Raw genomic sequence first — 25,647 nt, forward strand, 5'->3', positions numbered from 1 at the left:
TGAACAAAAGTTTGCTTATTTTCAGCTTTTTAAAATGTAGTAGGTGGACCAACTGTAACAAGAGTTGCTAAGCTAGCGTGCCGAAGGCCGATGATACAGCGGCTATGAATCTATTTGATGTTTTAAGAAAAGTATTCGAGAGTGCATCGACTGCATCTAATAAAGACATAGTATTCAATATCTCTCGCCTGCAAGAATGAAATATAAAATTAACTAGTATCACCGCACCACCACAATACTCATATTAGTTGAGCCCACGACAATTCCAGAGGTAAGCTGGTATTAAGTGACCTGTTTCTAATAAAGTATAAACTTCATCATCGCTGGATAGCTTTTACCTTAAACTGTAATGCCATAACCTTTGGACTGCCGAGATTCTAGAAAGATCCATAAATCTACTTACCGTGATAGTCTGGATAGGACTCTACAAATAGGAGAAGTTAAAATACTCTGACAAGACTTGAAAGAGTACGTCACTAATACCTAAACTGTCATGATTAAGTCATACAAATTGATTAAGCCTTGCTTATTGAGATGACATCAAAACTCTAGTAGAATCTTTTTTGACACCGCCAACACGAACAGGACTGCAACAACTTCAATAAAGCAAAAAATAACAGAGAACTCACACCTTCATCGAAGCCACCTCAGTTAGGATGGATGTTCATTAGATGTGGATTAACTACTCGCCGGTCAGATAAAGTACGAAGACAAATTTAAAGTAAGTGTTTTCTGTGTTCTTTTGCTTTAAATCTTTGTAACCTGACGGTATGGCATGTTATGCTGATATTTATTCAAATCGTCTCTGGCGCCCAGATCCTTCGCCAAGGCATGGAAAGAAGTAAAGTTGCATTTCGTCTTAAACTAGAAAGTTTGGCTACTGGACCACTCTTAAAGTAGAGCTATCTAGGGAAAAATCTTGATAACCAACCCGCTTTATCCTTACCAGTATATGTATATTCCAGGAAGATTAACGAACCCTCGACACATATTTCTAAAAACTCGCTTATCTCCTAAATGTTAATCGGGTAGACCATTGGTAAAAATTAGAATGCTTACCAGAGGCTGTTCGGGAGAAGTATTGTTATCGCAACTATGGAGCATCGATTTGTACAGTTTTATTGTCCACCTAAATAATAAGACAATAGCTTATGAGTTGTGGAAATGATTTAATTTTTCCGGAAATGAGCAAATTTCAGCACCGGCTCTGAGAATGTATTCAAAAATGTTCTTCAAATAATAGAGAAACAGCATAATAAATATTGCATGTTGGTCTACACTAATAAGGCTGATATGGTGTATAGAAAATCTTTGTGATTGAAAATCTTTCTATTTGTGAATATGTATGTATGTTCCTAATATGTGTGATACTTTGCATTAGGTTTCTAGACTATGACTCACAACCAGAATTAAGACAACAATGCCACCGCGTCCTTCCACCAGAGATCCACCCCAACCATAATACGGAACACCGATCCCCTTCTTTGGCTACAATCAGATATATAATCAAAATACTCTTTCGTATTATTCTTAAAATGCGAGTAAATTATACCTATGGCTGCAATTTTTAAGTAGGTTCTCAGCTTCCTGGACAAATCGAAGGCAATTTGCAAAATATTACCGAAGAGAAGAAAGTTTCATCTGGTAACTCTTGTCACTTAAATGGCCATTTGTTTAAATTAAAACCAAGCACCGAGGCCACTGTGCAGAATATGCAACTACGAGAAGAAGACAATGAATTGAATAAATTCTCGCTGCAGTCCATCCATCCTTTGCAGGGATCTTCAGAGCATCTTCTTTCAGCGACGGTTTGTGCAACAGAAAACTACCGTGGTGTTCGCACCACCCTCTGCAAGTTACAGATACATGTTATGTTATGATTTGCTTTTTATCGCAGGGTTTATAGAGAAAAAATAACAAGCTAGATAGTTTAACAATATATTGTGGTATCAGAGTAAGCAGCTTTCAAGTACCATTGATATCTTCTTAGGGAGTCACAAACTTCTGCGTATTTTTTTTTCAAGTAGTTAGTGTAGGAACTATATTTTAAATGTACAACATCAATATTATGATGAATTCTTTCATATTTTCGCACATACAGGATCAAAATTTAAAAATTATGACCAATTGATTTTTTATCAAATTTAAATCTACTTAATCTATTTAATTTACTTTCATCGATTTTTGTTCTTTAATAAGACTACTGTAAGGAAATTCAGAGTTTCATATGAGAAAAGTAAGTAGCAAGACTCTTTATTAAACTATTTAAAAATCAGTGTCAAGTTTTCTTTCTTGCTTTTTAGGAATATGAATTTTTTTCAAAAATCAGTTAGTACTAAATATAAAACATTTTTTAATCATCAAAAATGTTAACTTTGATTCTAATAAAATAGTTCAGTTTATATTCAATTATAACATATATATAATCAAAAACTAAATGTAGGTCTCTTAAATACACTGAGAAATTTATTGCTAAGACCAAAGAAAAATTTACAACATTAATTTACATAAACTTAAAGGTAAAATACAGGAATCTAGTAAATTTATGTTGAGCAATCATTTCGGTAAGGCAGGTCGCCAAAAGGCAAGAACAAAATATATCAGCCTAAAGGTTTGGGTCACACGGAACGGTCGAGAAGACAAGACAATTATTCAGACTGGCAAATTGACGTGACGGATCGCGCCCAGGGCACCGTTTCAATGCACTTATCGCACAGATTTATTGTGGATCTGCCCCATATGGGACACGCCGAGAATAATATTGGCGAATGCGATATGGCATTACTGTCACCGGATGGTATAAATCACAGTATTAGCCTAAGTTAGAAAGCGACTAAAGGTCTCGATTTATTTGGTCGAGTAATTTTTGATACTGATCTTATTTGTTACTTCGCTTATTAATAAAATAAATATTTAAGTTTTATAGTGGCAAATTATAAAATCTAGATATAGCCCAGAGTAAACACCTCGACATAATTTTCTTCCTGAGTTGAAGACAAATTTATAATGTTATTTTAATCATATATATTTTAAAACATAATAGTCAGTTTTGTTTTCAAATAAATAAATTTAAACCACTAACATATTTTATTTTAGAAGTTTTACCAAACTTATCGAAAAGGATTTAATGAAGTTCAAACAATATCTAAATTACAAAATAAAGTATAAAAGTTAAATTTCACTTTCTAAGCATTCCACGCTTAAAACCTTAATCAAGCACATAACTGGAAACAAAATCAATCCAACTTTTAGCCAGCCACGTAGTAATTTCATCCAAAGACCCCAAAAAGGAAGTATTCACTTTTCTAATATCTATACTTTATACGAGATCTAAAACGAGAAAAGCCGAATTTAATTTCTCATTCAAAATTGGACTCGGTTGGGGCTTAAATCTATCTATCCTGTATTTGGAAAGTAAGTTTGGAGTAGTTATATACTGTAATTTGTATGGTAATTACTATCCTACGAACATTAGGGTTGGCGTTTTTTACGTCCTTCTCTGATCCGTTTACAAGAATAGAATATCTTTGAAGATCGTAAATGTTCTTACTATTATAGATATTTATAAAAGCTTATCCAGGGTAGGGACTCCAATTTGCGTGAGTAATTTGCTAGCGCTGTTGAAAAATTTTTTCTTAGATAAACGCAAAAACACGTTTACTTAACATAGATTTTTTGCGACCTCTTTGAAATGGTGCAACCTAATGAAATTTATTTTTTTTTAATGGGATGATGCCACCTGTGGCACCTTGTTGATTCATAAGTTCATAAGTTCATAAAAGAAAATAACTATATACTTTTCTTTTTAAAACAGAGAGAACTTTAAATTAAAAAATCTGTTTGGAGGTATGAAAAGTGAAAATAAATTCTTAAAAAAAATATTAATCGCTAAAAAATTATCTTTTTCTTTAATTATGCATTCAGTACTTTAACTCAGTGGGTGAAAATCAGAATCAGATTCTCGAATTTGTGACACAAGCTCATTTTAAGTTCGCACTTGGTTTCTAAAACTAATGTACTAACAAATAGATATTGGGTGTTTACTTTATCAAAGAACAGTATTCTAATAATGCCTACTTACTCTTTAATTCAGTTTATCTCACTAAAACTTGTTAATCTGTGAGAGTTAATATTAAAAAAAGGTTGATTTATTGCATTCACTTAAAGGTGATTATCTACGATGTTTTTTTTTAAATATAAAGTTAAGGGTTCATTTATTTTAAAAATAAAAGTACTCCTTCATTTTCCTTTTTTAAAAAGCATTCCTGCAAGTAAGTGGGATCTTGTTAAGAGCATCTCAGATTTTTAAAGGCGCAAAAAAATCTTATTGTTGCATTTTTCTAAAATATTTTTTTAAATAAAGTCCTATAAAATTCAGAAAGCATTCTCTATAAAGAAGCCTAAATCATATACATATGATTATAAAATAGCACTTTACATTCAAAACTTCAGTTTAGGTAGTTTCGTATGCGATTTAAGTGAAACCCGTGCCCCCGTGGATGCTTAAAACTCTGCAAAGTGCCCCAACTTTCGGCATTTCTGTTTTATAATCTAATAAAGTGACGACATAGATCATTTGGGCACCGGTGCTGAGACATCGCTGGATTACCTGGCTGGGCGCGACACGTTTTCTGAAATATCGTCTTTAGTATTAGCGAGGGAAATGAAAGAGGTTGTTGCTAAAGAAATCTCAAGTCTTATGATATTAATAACAGTCTTTTCTTAATATTTTTTAATTTCAAATATCCATAATTTTTACTTTATTCAATAGCTCTTACCTCTTTGGCTATTTCAGGTAATGCATCTCTTTCGACTATAAAAATTGGAAAAAAAATAGAATTTAAATGCATAAGAAAGTTGATGGATTAAGCTAAATTCTAAGATATAGGATACACAAAGGCAAACAGATAAATATTTACAACAAAAATTGTCTGAGGAACCGAAAAAAAACAATTAAAATCAGTTCCTACAATAGAGAGAGGATAATCAAATATAAGCAAGGTTATTTCACTTAATCCTTTACTCACAGCCAGTCCAACCTTATAATTTTAAACGGCAACCCCTACTTGTAATATTTAATCTAAAAGCTTCTGGAAAATCCTTTTAATGGTACTCTAGAATTCTATGTTTAAAATTGTAGCTTTTTTGTAAGTAATTTTATTACAAAAAAGTTACAATTAAAAAAAATTAAATTTTGTTTTGTTTGTTAATCAAACAAAACAAAATTTTTTTTTTTTTTATTACTTAATTAAATTAATAATACATTTTTTTATTATTAATTTTAGAAATATTCAAGTTGATATCCATTGTTTCCAAGATAATAATAGAATGAACCTATTTTTAACTTCCTGGCGTACATTTGAAATTTTTTGCTGGAAATAGCTCGTTGGTAGTGTGGCATCATTTATAACGTAATCGAAGTCAATCTCATTATTAAGCAAGGAAATTGACATCTTCTTATAATTCTGGAGATTAAGTGAGAGATTGTTAACTACGCCATTCATAAAGACTATGACGATCAGCTTGTAGCTGCATGCAGTCATGACGACTCTTAACTAGAGGAAAAAGTTTCATGTCATGCAAACCGTAGAAATTGACAGCGGATACTCGTAAGTTGTCATTTTTAAGAATTGTGTCTGAACGAGATTCATTTTGTTTGTTTCACATTAACGTGAAATAAAAAAAAATACTTAAATTAAAAACAAACACTCGGCAGGTATTGATGGTATTTCAGTCAAGTTATTTATGAATTTTCCAAACTCTGTAGAGTTATGTGTAATTATAAATATTTCTTTCGACAGGAGAGTTATACCTTATAGTTTGTGTACGGCTTTGGCAAAACGTCTTTTTAAAAGCGATGACACTATTGACCCTTTTTTCCCCTATTCACCCCTGTTTTTGTCCGATCTGAATGCTTCCAACTCTATGAAGAATAATCGAAAAAATTGTCAAGGTTAGAATGATTTTCTTTCTTGAAAGGCACAATTCATTAAATAGTAACATGATTAAAATACTACTGGCGATGTGGTTTCTAATCTTTTGGAGAAACTTTATTAGGGCTTAAACAGGGGAGAAATGGCTGTAGCGGTATTTTGTGATATTTTTAAGGCCTTTAATTGTGTGGATCGTAAAATACTGCTGCAAAAGCTACTTTCCTATGAATTTAGAGGATATGCTTTGATGTGGCTTGATTCCTATGTGACAAATAGAAGACAGGTGGTAAAGGGCCAACACAATGATCGTGGGGTTCCTCAAGGATCGGTTCTTGGGCCTTTATTGTTTCTCATTTACATCAACGACCTAGCGTCTCTCAATATTAATGTATCCTTTACATTATTTGCTGATGACACTACTATTATGTGACTTGGAACAAAAAACAATACATTAAAAAAAACAATAAACAATGATACTAAACTTATTAAAATTTGGTGTGACGCAAACAAGCTTTCTTCTAATATTTCCAAAACGTATATTGTGGCATTTGAGGGTATTACTACAACTCCTTCATTAAATGGGGAGCCTATAATGAATGCTTCAAATTTCTAAGAGTTTTTATTGACTCAAAATTAACATTTTAGAGCTACAATATTGCTTTTAAGGGGAAGATTGCCTCTGCTTATTATGCATTTAGAGTTGTCTGCATTGAGGTGGCTAGAAGTGTGTACTTTGTCCTAGTAAAGTCTCAGTTAAGAAATGGAATTCAATTTTGGGGCTTCGCTGGGCGGGGTCTTATTCAGTCACTTTTTGTCTTGAAGAAGCGTGCTGTGAGATATTTGGGTATAGTAGGTTTTAGAGACCACTGCAGGCTGTTATTTGTTAGAGAGGGAATACTAAAATTATCTTGTATTTTCATACTGATGACGGTAGAAATGATTCATAAAAAACACAAGAATACTAATGAGCCCAACATATATTTAACAAGATTTAATACTATCAATCTACTCTATACACCTCAAAGAGTACCCTTATAAAATACTTTATTATATATGAGGGTATTAAAATGTATAATCACTTGCCCCTGGAATGTAGTAGGATCCTGAGTAGCAAGCAGTTTAGCTGTTCTGTGAAGGATTTATTAATTAAAAAAGAATATTACTGCCTAGAAGAGTTTTATAGAGATGTTTTGTAAGTCTTGAATATTTTTTTTTTAATTTTATCGGATCTTTAAACCTACCTACCGAGTTTTTATTCTTTTTACTAGATCCGTGACATTTTTTTCTTAGCTGCAATACTATATTTTTATATTTTTTGCCTTATTTATAACTCAATATTAAAAAACAATAAAGCATATTTGATTTGAAAAAAAAATCTATAGTCCAATCTATCAAAGGCCTTAGCAAAATCTGTGTAGATTACATTAAGTTGGTATTTGCAATTTATAGCATCATATGCGTCCTGCAGAAATTATGTTAGATTAGTGACTGTTGATCTTCACTGAAAAAAACCAAGCTGTTTAGGTAAAATAAGATTTTTAGTTCGATAAAACTGGTTGCTACAGATGCAGGTTTCAAAGGCTTTAAAAAAGTTGGACAAAATAGAGATGGGGCGATAGTTCTCCTAATTTAAAGACAGGACAAATTTTTGTTTGTTTCCAGACACAACCACGTAGGAGTAAAGGAGGAGTACTTTTTGTACATGACTAAAATCAGCAAATGAAGTGAAGCTAATAGAGGCGCTACTAAAGAAAATTTCAAAAGCATTCACAATTTGCATGGGAGTAGTCAGACAAATGTTTTTTTTTAGTTCAAAATATTGGAGATTCTAGATGTGTTTTTGCTTTTTGTATAAGTTTCATTAACATTTTTTGGAATCATTATGTATAGAATTTTCAATATTTTTTATATAAGCCCTATTTATACGCTATATAGAGCTTTATAAGCATTATATTCAGCTAATTATTTAGTTCTTTTTCACCTACCATGCGGCCTAGACTTCTCTTTAAGAGCTGCCACAATTTGTGCAGTATACCAGCTGGGATAGTGATATTTATTTTCTTAACATTCATAACAAGTAAATGTAATCTGTCAAAGACATTATTTAAAATACCAGAGAAACTGGCGAAGACCTCATTCACATCATCAAATTCATAAAGAAAATTCCACTGAACCTCAGATGTAAGCTGACAGAACATGGGAAAGTTAGCCCTTTTAAAATTATAGTTCTGACGTTGATGGTTTGGTTTAAAGTTACAATTTCTATTGATTTCTGCTCTAAATAATATAACAATAGAAGGATGATAAGCGTCCTCCGAGACAAATGAAATACCATTAGCAACTCAGTGATTAAAAGCTTAGCAAGTATCAGATCGGAAATATTATCTTGTACAGAGTGATCAAATTTGGAAACTTTTGTAGGTTATCTCGGTTATTATAGAAGATAGAACCATGCGGTTTTTACATTACTCTGCTAGTTTTTCTTTATGAAACGAAATATGCCGTTATCAAAAATCTAACAGCTCTCATAGTTTTTAATCTACAGAGTGATTTTGAAAATCCTAAATTTTCAAAAATCACTCTGCAAGATTTTGTAAAATTTATAAAAATTTGTTTAAATGCTGCCCATGGCCAAATACAATTTTTAGATTGTCGTTGCTATAAATAATTCTTAGGTCGTCCTCGACAGCTTCTAGTGGCTCATACAACTGCTTCCTAAGATTCCTATACGGTTGTAATTGATTTTGCACATTTGGAATTTTATCATCTGTGAGAGAAAGGTGCTTTATCAAGATAAAGGCAACATCAGCAGAAGCGCATATTACCTTAATAGGTCTACACTTATTATCATTATCAGTCTTTTTGCCAAGTCTAAAAGCAATAAAGCCACCAGCATCAAGAGACCACTTTAGAGTCTAAGCAGTAAATGATCATAATTTTTTGTTTTCTCATTCATTGTTCTACCGAAATAGTAATAGCTCTTTCATATTTTCGATAGCAGTAAGGAAACTGCTTGTAGCAGTGTTGATAGATTTCCTTGACTTAACTCTCGCGAGATCATTTTTCAGGAGGTAATTTTTATCCTCTACTTCGCAAGGCGGTTTTTCTAAACATGTTATCTTTACTTGAAGTGCTGAAAGAAATGCGGCAACGTAGAAGATTTAATATTAGGTTCTTCTCCTTGCGACTTAGGCACCACAAAATACATGTGCGATCCTGCAACAATGTGACACGCGACTCTTTAATTGTTTGGATTTCACAGCATGGTATACAAATTGGTCCACAGCACGAATCACAAGGATATCCAAACAGCTATTTTTTAATTTCTATGGCAACACACTTAGATTCATATAGATAGCAAGTCACAATCTCAGATTTTAGATTTTGGACTCATCATATTGGCCCAATAGAATCGTAAGTGAATAAAAGAAAGATGAAGAAAATCACGAATTTTAGTGTTTTTGATAATGCTGCATATAGAACTGAATGCTGCATGCTTGTGTTTTGGTATATTAAATTTGTACTAAAATACAAGATAGACTTAAGTATCAAAAGGACATTTAAATTAATCAATAAGAACTAACGTCAATATCAATACTAAATAAAAAACCTACCATTTCAATAATAATTCAGCCATTAATGTATTCTTGAAAATATTTGGTTCTAAAGCCTAGCCTAGTCAGTAGCATTAGTTTTCCGATTTAATAAAAAAAGGAAGACTTTTGTTTATATTTAAAAAAAAAACAATATACAATTCAATGGTTTTTTTCGTTTCCGTTAGATAATCTTTTGTTTTGCCAACGACGTGATGCCGTGCACTCTGAAGTGGGTCAATCGAGTTATAGCGATGGAAAATAAGCGGCGGGTTCTCCAAGGGTCTTTCCACGTAGAGAAAATGGAATATTGATAAAAAGAAAGAAAAAAAGGTAAACCCACTAGGGAATGGCTGCGCCTTTCTTGCCGGCCGCGGTCTCAAAAGGGACGAATTCTAATAAAAAAATATAAGCAATACTAAAAGATAAATTGAAAAAAATATATGTTTTTTTCTTAATAGAAGCATTTTTTTTTAAAATAAATTTACCCTCATATAATAAAAACCAATTTGACCTTAAAGTACTTAGTAAAACATATCATATTAATGATAAATCGTTAGCCAAATTTTCGATTATCTATAATGCTCCGTCGATCAGGATATTTACTTCATAAATATTTACAGACTCGATTCCGGAAAACAATTAGAAAGCAATAAGAAAACAGCCCTCCCCAAAAAGAAAAGCTGAGAAATTATTAAATGGTGTTAGACAGATCATCGTATATCATTTCGGCTTTCAGGAAATAAATAGTCGAGCTTCTGGCCAACACAAAGAACAAAACAAGAATTATTTCGGGCATCACTCGGACGAAAAAAACAGCGAAAAGTCTGGGTACACACGAACGCTTAAGAGTAATTTATCTTTATAGCTTTGGAGGTTTGTTTTTAAAAAGTTTTGTAGGTTTTACTTTCTACTAAAACAAAAGGCCGATTTAATTTAAAAGCTTTTGTTCTAATTTTCGTTTAACTGTTAAATGCATAATGAAATGCCTAATGCATTTTTGCATATAATATTTATCCAGGGTGCGAAAGCCTGCTGTATGCGCTCTATTCATTTTAATTTTTTCATACCCATATATTTTATTAAAATTTCGCCGAAAAATGATATTGACAAAAACAGTTTTAGTTCTTAAATGTTTTGGTTTGGACATATGTAAGTAGTGGATGGAAGATGATATATTTTTGATCATCCTAATAAAAATATATATAATAATAATAATAATAATAATAATAATAATAATAATAATAATAATAATAATAATAATAATAATAATAATAATAAACAATCATAACCACAGCAAACGTAAACGCCAACTTCACCTATCGAACGTGCTAAGCAGGAATATCAACCAGATCTCACCCAGATGGGAATGCCTTGACAGCGCACGAAATAGACAGCTGCCATAAAAGAAACGATTCTGCGCATTTATTTTAGGGTAACGAATTTATATTAGGACACTATTAATTGGAGACAAAAAATCCATGAAGAGTTTTGTAGGGAATTCCCAAACCTTACTGTAACGGAGCAAATGGTGGCTGACCAATACCGTATAATTAGCCAAAACGGACTTATCCCAGAGACACGACGCAACACAATTCAAAATTTTATAGAAATGCTAATTAGAAGTCATCGGGATCGTGAAGAACAAACTGGGCCAAAAGAAGAAGTGCTTCCTGTAGAAAGAATGGGCCTACCAGAACTAACTACTCAAGAATCCGGACCAAACGATCGAAGTTCTCGAAAATAATCTGGAGTATAATGGAATTTAGAAGATCCATGATAGAATATGCCGGCTCTGACCCACTTAAAAGGCCCACACTACAATGCTAAGCTCAACGAAAAAACTTGGAACTATGATAGGTTAACATAACCATATTACTTAACACAATCATTTTACCAGAGTTTGTTGCAGATACTCAAGCCTAGATGAACGACACACGATAACCAGATGGTTGGGTAAAAAGCTTAGGGCAAAACCCCAAAAAGAACAAGTTAGAAAAAAGTACCAAACACCGGTGTGGGAGAAACGACTGCAAAAAAGATAGAGTATATTCGAGGAGATATTGGGCGACTAACTCATGCAGTAGTCGCCCAATGCAGTATGCAGCGGGAACTAGAACAAAGAAAGTGCAAAAGAAGAGTCGAGCAAATAATTTCTGAGAACAGCATAGACGCCCAATATATCGCAAAAAACACATCTGTCCAACACTGCCTAGATACACTCAAACAAAAACTTAGTATATATACTGCTCGTTTAAAACGATACAAGCAAAGTAATAAAAGAAAATAAGATAAGGCACTTTTCATCAAACAAAAAAAGACATTCTTTCGTAATCTTAATTCTAGACACCTGATAACTGCAGAAAACAATACATATCCTACTAAAGAAGTTATTCAGCAGTTCTGGAAAGACCACCTTAAAATATCGGCACAATGCAATCAACGCGCCTTTCTTCATTAATCCAAGCGTTGGATTAATGAAGAAAGAGAAAGTGTCGCTAATGTCCCTGAAATGAAACATAATCCCTTGATAACCAATGAAGCCACAAATATTATAAAAAATGCATACAATTGGAAATCACCGGGACCTGATGGAATACACAATTTCTAGATAAAGCAGTTAGGGTGTCACACACGACCAATTAACGGAGTTTTTTAATGACATATTGATTTACACAGCGATCCACTTATCTTCTGCCCTTAATAAACAGTATCCCGCAAAATACCGCCTAATTACCTGCTTGACGATGTATAAGATTCTTACTTTGTGTATTGCCCAGAGGATCTACGAGCATTGCGAACACAAGCAAATTATTGCAGATGAGCAATAGCAACTGATCATTGACTCTACGATAGGTAGTCAAGCCTATACCAAAAAAAGAAATCTTTGTATGGCTTATATAGACTATAAATCAAAGGAGAACAACACAAAGTCTCGGTCTCAAAAAATTCTTTAATTTGTTAAAATGGTGACACGTGTTTCGCGTTTTGGCAGTCATGAACTACTGCCGCATTATTGGGGTCGGAAAAATTATGACCTGTTGACAATAAATGATTGGCAAACGCTAACTTGGTCTCAACAGTATCGGTGGCTTTAAACTTGTTCACCAGACCTAGATGTTCTTGTACCTTTGTTGAAATTTTCCTCCCGGACTGTCCCACATAAATCATAGGGCAATCGCCACAATGCAAACTATAAACTCCTGATTTCGAAAGCGGGTCTGGCTTATCCAACGCAACGGTTTAACCAGATTTCGTTTTACGGAATTAGAAGTCTTAAGAGAAGGGCAAAAAGCTGGATCTTCTAAAGAAGCTAGAGATTACAAGAGCGAAGAAGAGTCCAGTTTTAACTTGCGTTAACGACGTGTTCAATGTGGACTCATTTTTAATAACATCTTGTAGTCCCCTCCTTTCTTTTCAAGCTATCGCATGAACGGTGTAGCCTAGCGGTCAACGCAGCAAACGGTAACAGTCTTGCTGCAAGGTTGTAGGCCCAAATCTCGATAGTTCGTTTTTACTTTTTTATTATTTTCTTGTATTCAAGTTCTATGTTATTGTTTTTTATATATTTGTGACGTCAGTTTTTTAAACTTATATTTTACCGTTTAGTGTGTGTGTATATTTGACCCAGTCAGGCGTGTTTTTAACCTTCTTGAGGTATACTTTTTTGTTTTACTTTAAGGTCTTTTTGTAATTTTATTTGGTTTTGTTTACATTATTTTTTAGGTCTGATGATGCTCTCAGGAACGAAACACGTGTCACCACTCTAACAAATTCAAGATTTTTTTTTTTTTGAGACCGAGACTTTGTGTTGTTCTTCTTTGATTTATTTATATCAGGGTCTCTTGGAGAATATGGACGACTTCTTTCAATTATATAGACTAAAAAAAAGCCTTTGACTCCGTGCCCCATAGTTGGCTTCTTCAGATACTATCTAAAAGATCAATCCACACTTAACTCATTTTTTAGAGCACGCAATGTCAACGTGGACTACTACTATGCAACTAAATGAAGCAACCTGCAGTATCATGACGTAAACCATCCAAATAAAAAGAGGTATATTTTAAGGAGACGCACTAAGTCCTCTTTGGTTTTGTCTGGCAATGAACTCTTATCATGAAGGATAAACTCAACTATGGATTGAAAGAACTCGTCCATTATCTCAAAGAGACCTACGTAACTAGAGAAAAAATGAAAACTCTAAGTTTCAGTCTGAAAATATCTTTTTATTAATCAGGTAAATAAAGTATCATCAGACCTTATAGCTAGATGATCTGCTAAGTACTACATCATAATGCTTTATTAGCGAAACATGTTACCTGATTAATAAAAAGATATTTTGAGACTGAGACTTATAGTTTTCATTTTTTCTCTAACTATGGATATTCTATTAAAAGCAATAATGCCGATATCATTAAAATAGACCATCTGCTTTATAGCGATGACCTTAAACTACTGGCAGCCACAAAACATCAACTGAACCAAATGCCTAAAATCTTTGATGAATTTTCCATATACATTACCATGAATTTTGGGAAGGAAAAAGTATCGAACTCTTATCCAAAAGGAATATCCAAAAAGGTAAGGTTAATCAAGGTGATTTTCAGATGAAGAATAGAAACTGGAACCAGTCAATGCAAGTAGGGGAGACTTATACTCGTAAGTACTGAGGGGTTAAACAAGCACAAAGAATCGATCATCGGACCATGAAAGAAAAACTTATAACAGAACTTCAAGAAAGGATGAGACGGGTTCTACGTACTAGACTTAATAGCAAGAATCTTCCTAAGACAATTAACACATACGCCTGTTTAGTGTTGGGCTACTCATTTAGTGTAATTACATGGATAAAATGGATATTGCCAAACAAAGAAAAATGAGAACCCTCCTTACCAAGTATAAATACCATCAACCCAGAAATGCGGTTGAGAGAACCATGCATCGTGGTATGCGAGGGAGGAAGAGGATTTTTTGATCTAGAAAAGCAATTGGAGCAACAAATTATTAATTTAAGAAATTAATTTTTTAAAAAGTTTGTGGATTCATCTCACCATGCAGCTATTTGCCAAATAGACGAGTTTAGCCTTAAACTTAAACTGAAAAATAAAGAAAATGTAATCAACCATCAAACAACAATTGACCAACATTAACGAGTTCATGCAAGAACATGTTGACAAATGTTCGTCAAATTATTAGCCGATCTCAGGACAAATGTTTCGCGAAACAAAGGGTTCACACCTTAAGTTTTGTAATTTTCGAATTTGTTTAGTTAACTATGAAGCTCTAAGTTGCTCGTTGCTTTAACTTTACGATAAGACACGTGAATATTAAAAATGATACTAATTAGATAAATAAAAAATGTTAACTTTTTTCTCTACATTACGTTCCCAAAAAATTTTATGCCATGCAAGCCCCTGTAAATCGGCTATAAGTTTTTTAAGATGTATGTTTTCAAAGGCTCCATATTTAAAAAAGCGGCATGTTGTTTTTTTATTTAAATTAGTATTTCTATTTTCTCGGTAAGAGTGTCTACTTATTAGTCCTGTTTATATTCTAATTTATTTTTCGAATGTCGCTTATAAGTGATATCGAACTTCATCATCATTATTTTACAACTTTAACATCATCTGGTGTTTATGATATATTTCTTAGTTAGTCCACAGTATATTATACTTAATTTTACAGTCGCCTCTTTAATAATAATGGTAAAATAAGAAATATGGAACCAAATGGAGAGATTTCATTATTTCTTGTTTGTAGTTAGTTTTATTATCTTCAAACTTGTCATAGTGGTTTTAGTGTATTTTACTTAAGTGCTGCCATAAGATCTGAATCGGATAAAGAGGTAATGAAAATATTGCGCAGGTAGTCTTAGTTTAATAGCTCTATTCTAATAGAAACTAGCCCTGGCAAAGTTTTATAAATGAACCTCTAAAAAACTAAAAATGAATAGTAAATTGCAAAAATTAACTACAAAGAACTTTTATACTGTTTAAGCATGGTAAAATTTTCTCACGTATTTTTTTTTAGTTCAAAAACTGTACAAAAGTATTTATTCCAGATCCTGTAGTAGAACAGATAATTTATAATAACCTAATGTAATATTTATAAAAAGGTTGAATTAGTGTTTGTTCCATAAAAACACTAAGCCCGAAAATTCTATATTTATATAAAAAATGCCTAAAGCTATTAAATTTTCCATTATGTAACTGAAAATGATTCGAAAAATTACATTTTAACAACAATATTTTAATACCTTAAATTTAGAAATTCCAACACAATACAACGATTGAAATTTATAGGCATTATCCAGTTCCCGTTTCGATATTCAAGTAATTTCATATTGCATACGCTTGAATTGAGCCGAATCAGTATTATTATTATTATTATTTTTTAGGATTTAAACTGCTCTCTATAGACCTTGCGAGCTTATTTCATATCCCATTTACCATCCTAAAATCCGTGAAATAAAGTAGGGATCCACCCGGGACCGTTGAATTTGCGTTTTGTCTGTTGGTTAGAGATTTTTTTTTCGGTTTATTTGAAAAAATAATTTAAAGTGGTATAAAAGGAGTTTTAAAGACTTGCAATGAAACGTAATATTTTTATTATGAAAATATTATTTTTTTTCAGCAGTTTTTATTATTATGCAATAACTATCAGGAACACATACATTTAAATACCTTTTTAGTTAGACTTACCAATAAATAAATTCAGTTCAATTGAAAAAAAAATCAATAAAAAGAAATATATTTTAAGGGATTGTTGAGTATTCACATAACGCAGTTAGCGTCAAAATAAACGAGCAAGAAATGTACCCCATGTTTGAAAATGTGTTTAAGAAAGGCATTTGAATAAATCTCACGCCTAATGGGCCCCGTATGAGAGCTAATATCAGTATATGCGAGTAAAAGAGAGCTTTAGCATGTTTTCTTCTTTTTTATTTTTAAAGCTGTGCTTGTGGTTAAATTGTTGTTTCGAGTTTATTTTATTGAAAAACTGTACTATGCCTTAAAATGCTTATTTTATTGTAGCTATTACTTGATAATATGATGGAATTGCATAATAAGTATTTATTGATAACAAAATTAAAATATCCATAAATTAAATTTGTAAATGAAAATCTATAAAAAACTATGCCTAAAATAGACTAAATTCAGCTGTATTGATTATTAAGTAATTGTGATTCCTAATAGTTTTTTAAAAAAATTGGCAATATATATTCCTATTGCTTCAGCATTTCCTTGGTACTTCATAATGAAATTTTAATTCTACTTCATTACATTTCTAAAAACTAATTCATTACGAATGACTAGTTCAAAATCTACTTACGAATCGACGTTTTAATATCTTTGAAGTATAATCTGATCTGCATTACCTGCATTTTATATTAATATACTTAATGAAATAATATAAGCTCAAAATATGCTAAGTAACAAAACGGTTGATAATATATGCATACATATTGAAAAACTTTTGTTTTTTATGTAACTGTTATTTTTTATTACGATTTTTAAATTGTCCAAGTTTTCAATTGTCACAATTGTTTATTTAAAAATACGGAGAAGGTAATGAAATATTTGATTTATTCCCTTGAATTGTTCCCTAGCAAATCTTAATACTGAAGTCTTCTGAATATTAACAGTATCTCATTTATTTTTTTTATTATATTTCTTAGTTATACAGTGCGTCTCTTAATTGTCCTTAGCAAATTATTAATCATTAGCGGCACTAAATACTAGTTTTTGGTCCCTAGCTCTTTTTCCAAAACTTTAAAATGGCGGCGGGATGCCATTTTGTAAAATAAAATTAAATAGTAGGGGGAGTCGTACGATAGATACATCATTTGAAAGCTCCCATTGAATGTTCCTGCTTTATGGTCCCAGAATATTAACTCATTACTTCTACCCATAGCAAAATGGCAGCCTTTCAAAATCGTATTTTTCGCATATTTAGTTTCATGTAAAATAATTGAACTTTAAATAACACATAAATGTAACTATTTCACCTTAAGATGTTAAAAATGCGCACCATTATCTTCAAGACAGTAAAGTAATCTAAATAATAAAAGATTGGAAAACTGTGCACGAGCATTTTGGAAACCGACAACATCTTTACTACGACATGCGTCCATTATTTTTTGACGTAGATCGAAAATAGATTCTGGCTGGGTGGCGTAGACTTTTTGTTTCAAGTAGCCCCATAAAAAAGTTCAAAGGTGTAAGATCGGGCGACCTGGTAGGCAACTCGGTAGGCCCTCGCTAATCTACCGATTAGTGTAGGTATTAGTCAAGTATTCTCTGCAGCAACAAAACATATCTGCTAAAATGAGGCGGTGCCCCATCTTGTTGAAAAACTATTTCCAATTCAAATTCAAGAGGATTGTCCTCAATAATCTCAAGAATCAGCAGCTCTACTACATTCAAGTAAAGTTCCCCTGTGAAATGTTGGTCTAAAAAGAGAGGCCCAACAATATGATTTCCTAATATGCCAGCCCACACATTTATTTTTTCTGGGTATTGGGTTTCATCGATCAGGATAATCTTCTGTCAATTGATGAACCATTTGAATTTTATACGGATGAAATTTATGGTTTTTAAGTACTTTTCACAGTAGCAGAAGATACATCACACGTATCATTAACTGTGGAAGTAGACTGTTGTGGATCTCTTACCATAGCTGCTATAATATCCATCTATTTTTCTTCTGGATAGCTGGGACACCATGAATTGTTCCTACTGGCAACATGACACCCGTCTCGATAAATTTCGGAATTAGTTCGCGAATATACTTTCGACATACTGGACGGTCAGAAAGCGAAGAATAAAAATTTTTGTCGTCTCATGTACATTACGATTACCACCGTAAATAAAAACAATTTCAATTTTTTCAGCAAGGGAACGTGGATTAGGCATTCTCGATTAAAGTACAAATAAAATTGCACTAAATGAAATAGTAAAAATATTCTCTCCTTTCGTTATTATTCGCTATTAAGGACTCGGAATGACACACACTTTTTTGGTTAGTTACATGCTCCGGAAACGTTAAGTGAAATAGAACAGCCCCAGTAAATTATTACGTGCCATTCTTATTGATATAATTCAATTTTTCTAAAATAAATGCGCTCTATCTCGATAACGAGATATTGGAAAAAAAAATGCATACATAATTTTTTTAGAGAAAAAATAAAAACCCTAAGTCTCGGTCTCAAAATATTTTTACTAAGCAGTACTAAGCAGGCCATCTCGTGAGCGTTATTACTAAATTATAAGGTCTGATGATACTCAGGGACTCCAAAAGATAGTGCTGGAGGCGGTTCTGAAATAACGTGGAAAACACACCCTCCGCAGCACGACTGTGCAGAGTACTGTCCAAGGAACCTGGAACTTAATTGGGGTCGCTGTCACTTCCAGATGGCGGCTTTACTACCAATGAGCGGAAGTCACTCATCTTGTGATCCTCCTAGCTGTTCTCGGGCTCCGATTCGCTTAGAGTTCGAGACTGCTAGAAGAATAATTACCTACGAGAGGATGAAATGGGCAATCAAGACATTCCCCCCCTTCAAATCTCCGGGCATGGATGGATTATATCCATGCCTTTTGCAAAACGGGGTAGAAGTACTAACCCCACCCATAGTCAGACTATTTAGGATGTCCCTTGCTCAGGGGTACGTCCCAAAGTTATGGCCTCAAGTGAAAGTCGTCTTCATTCCGAAACCCGGAAAAAGCGATTTTACAGATCCCAAATCGTACCGACCTATCAGCCTTACCACTTTTATGCTGAAGGCAATGGAGAGGCTGATTGATCGGTACCTTAAGGAAAGCATCCTGGTCAACAAACCACTGCATGTGCACCAATACGCCTATCAGGCGGGCAAATCCAAGGACCTGGCCCTACACCACCTCGTGAGGAAGGTGGAGGGTGCTCTGGGTAGTGGCAAGGCCTGTCTGGGTGCGTTTCCAGATATTAAAGGGGCGTTCGTCAACACCCTTTTCGCATTAATCTGCCAAGCACTCGAGAGCCACGGCTCAGAACCCTGTTTGGTTAGCTGAATAGAGGCCATGCTCTCGAAACGTCATGTATCTGCCCAGCTCAACAACGAGATTGTCGAAACGTTGGCGGCTAGGGGCTGCCCGCAGGGAGGAGTATTGTCCCCTACCTTGTGGTGCCTTATGGTCGACAGCCTGCTAAATTTTTTAAACAATGCTGGCCTATACACACAGGCCTACGCTGATGATCTGGTAATATTTGCCCAGGGAGAGACGCCGTCTCAATGCGGGGCCTTATGATGAGAGCCCTGCGTATGGTGGACATATGGTGCCTCTCGGCGGGTCTCAGGATTAACCCCAAAAAAAGCAGAGCTCCTACTATTCACGAGGAGACGTAACTTTGCCACGCCCCCTGTTATATCTCTAGGTGGCGCGCAGCTGCATTACTCTAGGACAGTTTGATTTCTGGGAATCAAGTTAGATCCCAAACTCTCCTGGCAAGATCATGCAGACACCAGAATGAAGAAAGCCACCTGCGCGCTATGAGCCTGCAGGCGAGCTTTCGGCAATACCTGGGGTCTGTCTCCTAAGATCCTCCACTGGATCTACTGGCACATTGTGAGACCTCTTCTCACATACGGAGCTATCGTTTGGTGGCCATGTACGAAGAAAGCGAAAATTCGTGCTCAACTGGACAGAGTCCAACGTCTTACATGTCTTAGCATAACGGGTTCCATGCGGACGGCGCCAACTAAAGCGCTTGAGACTCTGCTGAACCTTCCGCCTCTGAACCTCGTTGTTCAATTCGAGGAAATGAGGACTGCGTACAGGCTATACGTCCTCGGCGAACTACGTGTTGGCGAGACTGGTCACGCAAAAATTTGGTCACGGGCCATAAAGGAATGTCCTCTCCTTCTGATGGGCAGTGACTGCATGGCTCCAGTGACTGTGGACTGCGAGAGATTCGTGACGCACATTGCAGGCAGAAAGGAGTGGCAGCATTCCAACAGACCTGCATTGCTAAATAGGGGGACCATCTGGTACACAGATGGCTCCAGAATGAATAACAAAGCTGGATCAGGGCTTTGTGGTGGGATCTCACATACCAGTAGGGCATACTCGCTGGCGGAGCACGCCACTGTCTTCCAGGCCGAAGTATTCGCTGTATAAAATGCGGACAGAAAATCCTAAGCTGCGGACACCGCAATACAGTCGTATCAATATGCTCGGACAGCAGAGCTGCCATCAAGGCTATCACGGCCGCAAAGGTAAGCTCCAAGCTTGTACTAGAGTGCATAAAAGACCTGAAAAAACTAGTACAGGTTGGCTGCAGGGTCCAGCTCGTCTGGATACCTGGCCACGCAGGCCATGCAGGTAATGAGGAAGCGGACTCTCTTGCCAGACTGGGATCCGTGAATGTGCCGATGGGGCCGGAACCCATAGTTGGTATCGCCAAATGCGTTGCGGTCGTGTCAATGAAGGGTCTGCTGAACAAGTGGACCCACTGAAGATGAACTGAGTCCCCTGGTATGAGACAGGCCAAGGCGCACATAGGTGGGCCCTCTGCCTGTCTCACCAAAAATCTACTACGCCTAAAAAGACGCGAAATTCGGCTAGTCACAGGTCTTTTAACCGGTCACTGGCACTTAATAAGCCATCTCCATACTATCGGAATTGCGGACAACCCGGGATGCCGATGGTGCTGCGAGGAGGATGAAACCGTTGACCATGTAGTCGGGGAGTGTCCAGCACTCACGCGCGCCAGGTTCAAATACTTGGGTAACACTTTCAGTGTACCGAGTGACTTTAAGTCCTTCAGACCAGAGAGCCTTATCGGTTTCTCTAAGGCCGTTGGGCTCTGGTAAGCCCCGGTGGGGCATGACGGGTCCATTAGGAGACCTATATGCACAACTGCCTTGGCAGCCCACTGTTTCGACAATTTGACAATTCAAGGTCTGATGATACTTTTCTAAGCGAAACATGTAACCTTCGGGACATATAAAAATATTTTGAGACCGAGACTTAGGATTTTTATTTTTTCTCTACTTACGTAGTTCTCTTTGAGATAATGGACGAGTTCTTTCATTTTTGTAGGTTTTTTTGAGTTCTACACACTGTTTGAAAGAGTGAAAAAAAGTTATTTTAGAACGAAATTTTGGAAAAAGTAATGTAATTTTAGCGCCTTTTATACTGCGCATTTAATTTTACAGAAAAGATCCTGAAATTAAAATTGTAATGCTAATTTAGTTAAAAGACTAACTTTTGGCAAAGAATCAAGATTTTGCCTATTTTTGCCGAAATTGATACTTTTCAGATGACAAGTTGACTGTACTATAAGGACAAAGTTCCCCTAATACAAAAATCAAAAGATTATCAAATAAGATGCTCAAGTGAGAATTGTAATGCATTTTACGTTGGACAGACCGGTAAAATATTTTCTACGTATATCAGTGAACGTTGTAAAGAGATTGAGAAGGACGAGAGCCTAATTATGTGCACTTAAAATATCAAATTTAACTTTTGCAGAGATGTTTATACTAACAACCATAGTTTTAATCCAGCTAATGACTCTCAAGTTTTTACAGTTTGGCCATAAAAGCAATACACTTGATTTCTTGGCAATACTCGAAATAAATAAAGCTTTATAAAACAACAACCGTTACTGTGTTGATAAAATCAATCATTCTTCTATTCACCTTTTAAAAAACTTTGCGTTTTAACTTTTCATCGTTTTTAATACATTGCTCTTGCCTTTTACAATTACTTTTGTTCAGAATTTAGTAATTATTATGTTCTCCGTGAACGTTCTAATTTCCTTTTGCTTTCACCAAAAATTTTTGTGTATACCATCAGGTATCCTGGTGCTTACAGGTCTTCTCAATGTCACCTAGGTTTGAGTTTAGAATTTACTTTAAGATCCTATTCAAACCAATAATTGACGTCGCAATTCACCTTTGTCATTAGTATAAAATAAAAAATGAATAAATAAAAGTTTATTGGCATAAACTCAAGCCCTGACTTGTATTCATTTTAAAACTTTTCTGAATCCTTTTTTTTCTTGTTTCTTTATTCATCACTAATTCTTTATAGTATCCACCTAACGATGGACACTCCTGTGTCTGAAATATTTGAATGGATGGTGTGTTTTTTAATTAACCTTAATAAAATTTTGCACATTGATAACATTTACCTTAGAATACTTAAATTCAGTTTATTCATATTATCTTATTTTACATAATAAAACGTTTGTTTAAAAACATGACTTCCCTCTTGTTTGGAAAAGCGCTATTGGAACTCCACATGCTAAAGTTGTTAATCTTAAAGATTTTTCCCACCTGCGTATCATAAGTATTTTTTCAGCAGCGTCTAAGATCTTTAAAAAGATTTTGCATAAACAAATATGATTATTTTTTTAATAATAAAGTATTATCTAATACCCAGTGTGAATTTAGGCGTGGGCTAGTAAGGGTAGTAAGTACAGCGACAGCGCTTGATAAAGTAACTAATGATATTTTCGAAAGCGTAATACAAGGCAAATGATTTCTCAAAAGCTTTTCATCACGATCTAGATTCTAAAAGCACACGATCAATCATGTGCTTTTAGTATCCACACTTAAATATTTTGGGTTTCTAAAAGAGTCAGTTTTCTTGATTGGATTATACTTAAATGAAAGATATTCCTAAGATTTGATGCTCACATTGCGAGACAGTTTTACCACTAATCAAAATTCTTTATTTTTACTCTCCACACGTGTTTCGCTAACGATGTTAGCATTTTCGGGAGAAGACTAAAACAGTTGAGACTAAAGGAGTTGAAGAATCAAGTGTGGCTGAACATATTTTAAATATGGTCACTTTGTAGGGATAGATAACTTAAAATTACTTAAACCAGTAAATAACAATAGAAAATTAGATGCATATAAAAGTCTAACAATATTCAAAAATCAAAAAAACAATCTTAACAGGGATAAAGGTTCAATCCTTTATAGTCAATTATATAGTTTGGTTAGTGTTTAAGATTTATTTGCTCATAGTTCATTGCTTTTCCGCTCTATTAGTTACAGCATTGGTATATAAAATTTGTAAGTAATTTTAGTTTAATTTTAATCTTTAATCTCGATGTTAGCGAAACACGTGTCGAGAGTAAAAATAAAGAGTTTTGGTTAGTGGTAAAACTGTCTCGTAATTTTATCTTTAATTCTATCTATCTTTTATCTCTAAAGCTAGTCTTTGTGAAAAACTCAATATTTTGTCCGGTCTAACTTCAGATCTATATTAGAGCCATTGCTTTTTATAATTTACACTTCCGAGATTCTTTTAAAAGGGTCTTTTAAAAATTCTTAACGATTTAGTTGCTGAAATTTCAGACATTTTAAATGAGGAGCTTAACTAATTTAGCGAATTATCTCATGAACATAATTTAAACTTAAATTCGAAAAATTTAAACCTAATGGCTTTTAAAAATTAAAATGGAGTGGAGCAGCTCAAATCAAATATAAACATCTATATATACAATAGAAAACTACAATTGTCGATATCGCTCGCAGTCGGGATGTTTGCGTTGATTGTCAACTACGATTTAGCAAAAGGCATTTTCTAGGTTGACAATTCTTTTTGTACAAATAAGCATTTATTTATTTTAAATTTAGAAGAATGTTAACAGATGCGTTTATCCTTTTAGGCTTTAATTACTGTAATTTTTTAATACTTAACTTGCCTTGATATGCTTCATAAGAATATGATACAGATAATGCTGAATACTTCTGCTCATTTTCTTTTTGTCTTAAAATAAATGATTATATATCTCAAAAAATTATTGATATTAAATAGCTTCATATTGAAAATAGAAACATCATTTATATCATTTCACCTATAAAATTTTAGCTAATTGTGATCGCAATTTGAATATCTTGCACAATGTATTTAAACCACATCTGTAAACATTAGACGTAAGAATAAGTATTCTCAGCGTCGCGTATAATAGTTTATACTAGGTATTTACATATACCGCAATAAACTTATTTAACTTAGTTCCCAAAAAATTCTGATTACCTAACCTTAAAAAATTTAAGCTCAAAACAATTTTTTTGGTATTACAAATCAAATGCTGGTAGGTACGTGATATGCAAAGATATTTTAAGCCCAATATGCATGACTATTGCTAGTTTCTCCTCCAACAATAAGAACTAAGTACAGTAGGTGCTTAAGCCTCTACTCATTATAAACTTAACTGCTATATTGTTCTTTTCAAATATTATAGATTTTTAACATCTATAGATATAAGGAAGAAAATTATAAATTAATCGATTCGAAATTAGTTTCTATAAGTATTATTACAAATATATATATATATATATATATATATATATATATTGTGACAAAAATAACGTACATTACATTATAATTAGGATAACTACTCGCACTTATTTGAGCTTAGGGACAGGGAGCTACAAAAATTTAGAATTAACTTAGAATAGAGAATACCTAATTAATTGACTGAAAGGTGCGAAAGTCTCTGTTAATTGTTTTGATGTTTTTTAAAGTATTCTTTTTATTACCTTAACTAATTTTTTAATTACAAATCTGTTTTTATTTACCAAGTAATCAAGATTTTGCAGTAAAAATTACGTATTGAATTAAAAAAAAATAAATACATCAAAGAATTTCTAATGTAAGCTAAATAATCTAATAGCGAACCGCACTTTATAATAAGACTATTTGACGACTTTGTTAAAAATAGTTAATTATATCAATATAAGTCTCGTACATCCGTCCAAACTTATCCGGTTTGAAATGAAGCTCTCACCATCGGATCATAAGCGAGATCGTATAAAATAAAATCGGCTTAAAAATACGGCAATAAATTGCAATTACACACATGATTTGACTGCATAAACACGCTCACTTTATTTTTTATAGTGTGTAATTACGCGCGGCAATATCAAAAAATTAGTTTTCGGAAATTATTAGCCAGTTAAAAAAGTGTGTTGCTCGGTTATGGGTATTACGAGGATTTTTTTTAAATTAAATGGCGATTTCTTAAAAAGAAATTTAAGAATGAAATATGGAGATTTCTTAAGATTCATTGGGTGTGTCCTTACTCTTTATTAATATGAAAAAGACTATGTAGAC

General features: G+C 33.8%; 1 protein-coding gene and 1 long non-coding RNA gene across 6 annotated transcripts in view; one reads left to right on the plus strand and one right to left on the minus strand.

The window, feature by feature from the left end:
• LOC126738159 (kinesin-like protein CG14535) overlaps positions 1-25,647 on the minus strand; it is an 871,125-nt gene that overhangs the window by 288,440 nt on the left and 557,038 nt on the right. The window lies entirely within an intron of this gene.
• LOC126738194 (uncharacterized) lies at positions 278-14,950 on the plus strand. Of its 2 annotated transcripts, XR_007661246.1 has the most exons (7): positions 282-721; positions 9,715-9,859; positions 10,150-10,402; positions 10,824-10,961; positions 11,024-11,386; positions 11,439-12,382; positions 13,966-14,950. It is a non-coding gene; the product is annotated as an uncharacterized LOC126738194 (long non-coding RNA). The 2 variants fall into 2 exon arrangements; XR_007661247.1 differs by lacking the exon at positions 13,966-14,950 and having other exon boundaries at positions 278-721; positions 11,439-11,822.

Source organism: Anthonomus grandis, chromosome 7 (genome assembly GCF_022605725.1).
Source record: "Anthonomus grandis grandis chromosome 7, icAntGran1.3, whole genome shotgun sequence".
Taxonomy (NCBI): Eukaryota; Metazoa; Arthropoda; class Insecta; order Coleoptera; family Curculionidae; genus Anthonomus; species Anthonomus grandis.